Source organism: Pan troglodytes, chromosome 11, assembly GCF_028858775.2.
Source record: "Pan troglodytes isolate AG18354 chromosome 11, NHGRI_mPanTro3-v2.0_pri, whole genome shotgun sequence".
NCBI lineage: Eukaryota > Metazoa > Chordata > Mammalia > Primates > Hominidae > Pan > Pan troglodytes.
In genome coordinates this window covers 4,209,023-4,215,453 of record NC_072409.2, presented here as the reverse complement: position 1 = coordinate 4,215,453, position 6,431 = coordinate 4,209,023, and the positions used below count along the sequence as shown (strand labels likewise).

The 6,431-nt window shown below is 58.3% G+C and overlaps 2 long non-coding RNA genes across 2 annotated transcripts; one reads left to right on the top strand and one right to left on the bottom strand.

Moving 5' to 3' along the window:
- Window positions 1-2,529: 2,529 nt before the first annotated feature.
- LOC129135986 (uncharacterized) lies at window positions 2,530-6,431 on the top strand. Its single transcript, XR_008537198.2, has 3 exons — window positions 2,530-2,901; window positions 3,782-3,912; window positions 5,637-6,431. It is a non-coding gene; the product is annotated as an uncharacterized LOC129135986 (long non-coding RNA).
- LOC107976811 (uncharacterized) lies at window positions 3,536-5,822 on the bottom strand. The gene is made up of 3 exons (XR_001721082.2): window positions 5,726-5,822; window positions 3,940-4,509; window positions 3,536-3,841 (listed from the first exon to the last, which is right to left on the bottom strand). It is a non-coding gene; the product is annotated as an uncharacterized LOC107976811 (long non-coding RNA).

Below are 6,431 nucleotides of genomic sequence, written 5' to 3'. Positions count from 1 at the left end.
ACAGGGCCATCCTATCTGAATTCTCCCTACCCTCATCTTCTAGGTCTGCTGGGCAATGCCGCCTGCACCTCTGGGGAGGGGTGGGGCAGTACAGGAAGACCCCTCTCCCAACTTGGGAGAGTGATGGGCAGCCCCCAGCCCCGCCGCATATCCTTCAGCTCTTGGTTCAAGGCTGGGGTCAGCCTGAGGTCGCAATGCCTTTGTGTGTGTCTGTGAGGGGGTGGCCCCTCTGTGGGCCTTTCACGTGGCTGTAGACCCTGCTGGCTTTTCAGCCAGGGCCCTGGAGGGAAGGAGGGCTGTGAACCCCCAGATGCTCCGACACGGCCCAGGCACTATTCATCAGAGCCGATTTGTCAAACGGGTTTGGAGGCAGCTGCAGACAGTGAGGGGAGGGCTGGCCTCATGGGCTCTGCCTGGGAAGGTGCTGGCCGAGAAGTGCCAGCCCCAGGAGCTGAGCAGGGTTTTGGGGTGGACAAGGTTTCTTGACTTTGGACTTGGGACACGTGGGAGAAGGGTCCTGGCCTGGCTGTCTTTACACAAGAGCCTGGGGCTTGAGTAGCAGAGGGGAGGCCCACCAGGGGCTGTCCCATCCTGTGCAGTGTGGCCTGGGGCGAGTCACCTCGGTTTCCATTGGAAGAGGGGCTGCGTGATAGCCCAGCAGCAGGGGCCTTGTGGACAGGGGACACACAGCAGTGCTCCATTGACGCCCTCAGATGCCACTAGGGGAGGCGGAGGTGGCTGAGCTACTGGAGATGGGGAGACTGAGGCCCCAGTGGGAGCTCAGGTGGGGGGGTCCCTTTGTCCTGTGAGAGCCCCTCCCCTCCCCAGCTGAGGCCCCAGCCTCCTCATCACAGGTTGTACCCAGGGTCCCCTGGGGTGGGGATTTCTTTGTCCCTTTGGGGTCCTCAGGCTCTGTTGTCAGGGAGCCAGCATGGACGGATGGCCTGTCGTAGGGGGCAGGTGGCCTGAAGCCAGTGAAGACAGACAGACGGACAGCAGCACACCAGAGCTCCTGCCCAGCCACCCTGCCCTCGTGCCAGCCTCCCTCACTTCCCTAACTCCTGATTTTTCATCAAAACAGCACACAGGCTTTCAGGCTGTCCAAGGTCACGGGGCTGCAAGGGGAGCTGAATGAGGCCATTACATTGGCTTCTAATGTCCCTGTGGCCGCAGCTCAAAAGCTGCCTCGATCAAGCACCCGGGACATTCCAATTTCCGCCTGTCCCGCAGCGATCGTATCAGGGCCTGAGTGATCTCCTTGCTGGCGGGCAGCGGAGATGCAAGGGCAGCCAGTCGGCCAGGAGCCCCCACCCACAAGGCCACCCCTGAGCCCAGCCATCCCCTCCCTCCGGAACAAAGGGAGTCTCGGGCCACGGCCCGACAGGGCTGAGAAACAGCTGCATGCTGCCCGTAATCGTCTCCCTGAGTCCCACTCAGGCCCTGTGCTGGGGTTGGGCTCAGCTCATCACTAGCTGGCACCCTGTCATTCCATTCTTTTTCCCCTGGAGGGGCTGGGGGAAGGCAGGAGCAGCCCTCACATGCCACCCACGTGGGGAGGCGAGGGGGCTCAACGGCTCAGGGGCTCAGAGGGGCAGCAGCCCTCCTCGGGCGTCCTCAAGACCGCAGGCCTCTGTCACTCCCTTATAAACGGCCCAGGGTTCTAGGGAGTTGGCTGCAGCTGGGCCTCATAGCAGCCCCCAGCCTGCCAACTTTGGGCAGGAGCTTGGAGCCAGATGGCCTGGGGTTGAGAATGTGCTGGTGCCTGGGGGTCCCTGAGCCTCACCCCCTGGGGATCTCCATGATCGCCCGGATGTCAGCACACAGCCGCTCATTTGTAAAGAGCTTTGTTCCCGAGCTGGTGGCTGTGGGATGAGAAACCAGTTTTTAGAACCTGACTAAGCAAAAACAGGAAACAACCCAGATGTCCCTCAGCTGGGGCTGAATAAACAGGCTGTGGCCCACCCCTGCAATGGAATACTACTCGGTGACAAAAAGGCGCGCATCACCGGAGCTGCCCTGCTGATGCTGCCTCACGAGGCTGTGCTAGTCGGGTTCTGCTGTCGGCACAGAGCTCAGGCTGCTGTTGCCAGGGCCGTGGGGCTCCTTGTGGGGATGGAGTGTGCTATATCTTGATTATGGTCACAGTTACGTGACCGCATGCATTGGTCAAACCTCCCAGAGCTGTGGATGAAAAAGCGGCGTTTTCCTGTATGTAATGTGCTGTATGTAAATAAAACACTGGAAAGGGCTCTTTCTTTGCACGCGACACAGACAGCAGCCTGGAACGGGCCCAGCTGGGCTCTGCTGAGAAAGCAGAGGCGGCTCCACGCTCACCGTGACAGCCGGGAGAGGACCTCACGCCATTTGTCCCTTCGTCCCTCGCTGGGCCTGGAGCCCAGGAAGGGCTCTCGGGATGGGGGTCTTCTCTCACAGGCCTGGCTGCCCGTGGACAACAGTGGGGCCCTCCCCAGCACTTGCCTGGCCTGGGGGAGAGTGGCCAGCGGGGCGGGCCTCGAGGGGGGACTGGGAGGTGTCCTTGGGCTGAAAGGCAGGACTCTGTCAGGAGGAGCCCTGCTTCCATTGACATAACAGCTGGGGAAGTGTCACCAAACTCACAAACAAGCCAACACCAAAAAGGTTAAGCCATGTGGGGGAGGGCGAACAGAGGGCGAGGAGTGGCACCTCGGAGCCGCTCAGCCCCTCGGCTTCTCTCTCGTTCCAGCCAGATGCCCTCAAAGGTCGTTGGCTAAGTAAGCATTGGGACTCCCACTTCCTCCTGCACGGCAGCAACGGAGATTCCAGGACTGCTCCGGAGAAGGGCCGGCTCCCTCCTTTCCTGCAGACTGGCTCCCAGCCTCTCCCCCAGGGCCCCCCACAGCCCTCTGCGGGAATTACCTGCAGGTAAAGCAGCCTCTATGGGTCCTCTCCTCCCTGAGAATCTCGGGCCTTTGCCATGGCCCTGGTAACACGCAGCTACTACATACGCTGGGGCCCTATTATCCTATTGGCCAATTATCCTATCGACCACATTAGATTGGCCACCTGTAACTGAGTTACTTTCCCTGACAACAGAGGAATGGGGAGCCCCGGGTAGGCTGTCCCAAGGAGGCGCAGGCTTTCAGCTCCTATACCCTTCAGGTCAGGAGAACTGGAGGGAGAATGAAGGAATGAAGGCAGCCATTCCCAGTGTCTGTGGATGGCTTTGGGCCATCTCATCATTCCCATTTCGCTGATGAGAAAACGGAGGCTGAGAGCGCCCAGGTAACCTCCTTGATGGGACTGAATGCATCCGGCCCGGGGACTCTTAACCTCAGCTGCTCTGGAGAATGCCCCCAGCCCAACCCAGGCTGCTCCCGGACCACATATATCAGTATCCTGGGGTGCAGCCTGGGCACCAGCATTTTGTAATGCTCCCAGGTGAGGGGCATCCTGGGCCACTGACGACCCCTCATCCTCACCCTCCTCAGGCCCGGGGCACTCCCTGTACCATCTGAAAAGAAAATCATAGCTGAGAGATAACTCACCTCACACACAATTTTGCAAGAGTCAACATAACGCCCTGTTATATGGAGGAGGAATTAAAGGGAAATTGTATGATAAAATCATATGTTTTTCAATATGTAAAGGCCTGGCTCTGTCTCCAGGGGGAGCCCAGAAGCCCCCCGAGGCATGCCTGTGTCATCTTATCCCCGCGCCAGCCCCCATGGCTGATGCGGACGGGCCAGGCCTGGCGTTCCGGCCTCCAGCAGCTGAGCATGTACCTGTGATGTGACTTTCCCAGGTGGTCAAGTTCCAAATGCAGCAACGTGTCCTCCCTTCAATGGACACAGGAGATGCTTTCCTGGAAAAGCCAGCGAGGATTAACTGTGCAGCAAAGATCCCCAGGATATATTTTCTAAGGTTCTAGCTCAGGTAATTATAAGCAGCCTCTTTGCTTACCTGAACGTCTGGCGAGACCAGGGACAGAGTTACCTGCAGGGCTGGCCTGTGTATTTACTGAAGGTCATTGTGACAACTCAAAACAGCCCTTCCTGAAGTTCCAAAATGCCCCTTGGGAGTGGAGCCACCTAGTGTTCAGCCATTTTGATGTGTCCTGGTGACAACAGACACTCTGGGGACAGGAGGAGCTTGCAGGAGGGTCACTTGCTGCAGGGCCTGGTGGGCCACCCATGTAAAGCTTGCAGCCATCAGTGTCTGGAGGGCTGGAGAGGGGTCAGGGTGGCAGGAACATCCCACAGAGAGGCCAGGGTGGGACCAGTGTGAGGAGAGAGGCAGAAATGATGTTTTAATGCAATGTTTTAAATAAAGTTAATGCAAAATGAATGCAAGATATCTATGAGGAAGGAAATATTGAAGTTTTGGAGGAAAAGGGTCGGTGGTCCTAAGGTTCCCTTTTGCCCCAGGCTCCGGGGCCAGGCAGGGCGCTGCCGGACACTGGTCTCTGACGGCCTCTCTCCATGGCAGAGGCCTCCTTGGCTCAGGGTGGTGGAAACCCGGTCTTCTGTGCATCTGCAAGATCACATCTGGGTGATCAGTAGCTCCCCACAGATGGCTGCAGGGCTGTGGGGCTTGGGCAGAACCCTCACAAGGTGGCTGTGCTAGGCTGGGTGTGGCTGACCCACTTGGGGTGCTTTGCAGCCTTGAGGCCCCTTCAGGCAGGCACAGAGGTGGGAGCCACTGGAGGGTGCCCTGTGGGGCACAGGCGTCAGGCGGTCTGGGCTGGCAGTTCTCAGCCCAGCCGGATGCATGAGGCTGGTTCTTTTTTTTTTTGAGACAGAGTCTCACTCTGTCGCCCAGGCTGGAGTGCAGTGGTGCAATCTCCGATCACTGCGAGCTCTGCTCCTGGGTTCACGCCATTCTCCTGCCTCAGCCTCCCGAGTAGCTGGGACTACAGGCGCCCGGCACCACACCTGGCTAATTTGTTGTATTTTTAGTAGAGACGGGGTTTCACCGTGTTAGCCGGGATCGTCTCGATCTCCTGACCTCGTGATCCACCCGCCTCGGCCTCCCAAAGTGCTGGGATTACAGGCGTGAGCCACGGCGCCTGGCCCACCTGGGGTTGGTTCTAAGCATCCTCTGCCCAGGCCACACTCAGGCCAGTAAAATCCCAGTCTCTGGGGGTGGTGTCTGGGCAGGAATGTTTTAGAGTCTCTCCCCAGGTGACTCTACCATTCAGCAAGGATTGAGAGCCCTTGGGACCCACCTGACCTGCCTGCCTGAGTTTGGGTGACCATGCTTCTGTGTGGGCAGTGCCACTGCCGCCTGTCCCTTTCTCGGCGAGGCCTCACGGCCGAGGCGTGCGTTCTTTTTTCCTGGTACCGTCACCACCCGTGTTGTCCTCACTTGAAAGGTGGCCATTTGAGATCTACAGGACCGTGCCTAGTTCACAGACGGGGCGGCCACTAACGTTCTTATGGTCTTCACCTTGCGCTAGAACTTTCCAGTGTGTTCTTAAAGCTCTCAGGGGAGCCCTGGGCTGTCAGCACTCTCCTATCGCCCCATTTGACAGACCTGGAAGCCGAGGGGCAGAGGGCCCAAGTCTCTCGGCCCAGTCCCCAGCAGGACGAGGAGAGAGGGAGCTGGAACCCGGGTCTCCACACTCGCTCCAGCCCCGGCCCCACGTTCTCTCCCTTCAGGGTGAGACCTTTCTGTGCCCTTTCTACGTCACCTGGAGCCCGTGACGCCCACTCATCTGTCTGGCTGGAATCGCCGCCTGGCCCCTCACCACGGTTATTGCCTTTCGTGCCGAGTTGCCCGGGTTTGCTGTGTTATTGGCTCGTTTTTCATTCTGCATCTGCAGTAGCCAGACTTGGAGATGAAAAGCGTGTGGCGCCTAACCATGATGAAAGAGGGGCGCCTGCGAGTGCCTGAGCGTCTGAAAAGGACCTTTCAGAGGCGGAGGAGCAGAGGAGGAGAGTGACTGCGGGCTCAGCTGGCCCCGTGGCCCCGTGGCCCCGTGGCCCCGTGGTCTGGATGGCGTGGCTGGAGTCTGGCCTCTCAGAGCCGAGGCTTCCTGAGCTGTGAGGCGAGAGAGAGAGAGAGAGATTCACCTTGCAGAGTTCTACGGCGCGGCACGGAGCGGCCATTCCATAAGCATCGTTGCCGTAGCTGTAATATGTTATCACTATAACGTATATCTATGAGTCATAAAATAATAGAACTATTTTATTTTGGAGATCTCTTAGAAAACATAAACAGGAGAAAGAACCATGAAATGGCTGACTTGAGAATAGCTTCCGCTCCGATATTCAATTACCCTTCCCGCTCTCTCCCCCTCTCTCTCCTTCTGCAATTTGATTATTTCGGGGCCCACAATGCACCTGTGCCAACATCCCTGGGCCTCTCCTGAGGGCACACACGAGTGAAATAAACAGGCCTTGTCTGCGCCCTCTCTCTTTGGGAGTGGCGTGGGTATGGAGACCCCCTACAAA